At 62.2% G+C, this 572-nt stretch overlaps 1 protein-coding gene across 1 annotated transcript in view; it reads left to right on the top strand.

The window, feature by feature from the left end:
- LOC121676817 (skin secretory protein xP2-like) overlaps positions 1-572 on the top strand; it is a 34,670-nt gene that overhangs the window by 214 nt on the left and 33,884 nt on the right. Inside the window, exon 1 of the mRNA XM_042053773.1 lies at positions 1-350. This exon is cut by the window's left edge and continues 214 nt beyond it. The gene's annotated coding sequence lies outside the window, so the exon portion shown is untranslated. The remainder of the gene's footprint in view (positions 351-572) is intronic.

Genomic DNA, 572 nt, shown 5'->3' with positions numbered 1-572 from the left:
GGAGTTTGTGTGTCAGGAATTCTCGGGATGAGGACGGGCTCCTGTGGCAGGAATTCTTGGGATAAGGACGGGCTCCCGTGGCAGGAATGTTCAGGATAAGGACGAGCTCCTGTGTCAGGAATTCTCAGAGCCCGGAATTTTGACTTCCGTGGGACGCCGTGGGTGCCCTTCCGTGTCCCTGCTGTCCTCACCCTGGGAATCCTCCCATCCCCCATGGCTGCAGCATTCCCATTCCCATTCCCATTCCCATTCCCGGGGCTGTGGGAGCTGCCCTGACGTGTCCCTGCTCTGTCCCCCGCAGGTGGATGAGGAGGGAGCGCTGCGAGCCCTGCCCGTGACACCCGATCCAGGTAAGCCCTTCCCGGCGGGATCACCGGGAATACGGGCTGGGAATGGCGCTGCGGGCCCTGGGATGGGAGATCCAGCTGGGATACACCTGTGATGCTCAGGGGTGGGGGGATGAGGGTGGGAATGGGGGCGGGAAAGGCTGGGGAAAACTGGGAAAGGCTGGAAAAGGCTCAGACTGGTCCCTGCTCAGGTGTGGAGAGCCCAGGGCAGGAATGGGAATGGGA

Source organism: Corvus kubaryi, unplaced genomic scaffold, assembly GCF_017639235.1.
Source record: "Corvus kubaryi isolate FWS band 111438036 unplaced genomic scaffold, C.kubaryi_AGA036_p1.0 135, whole genome shotgun sequence".
Taxonomy (NCBI): domain Eukaryota; kingdom Metazoa; phylum Chordata; class Aves; order Passeriformes; family Corvidae; genus Corvus; species Corvus kubaryi.
The sequence above is the reverse complement of the archived record's forward strand: the minus strand, read 5'-3'. Positions and strand labels throughout refer to the sequence as shown.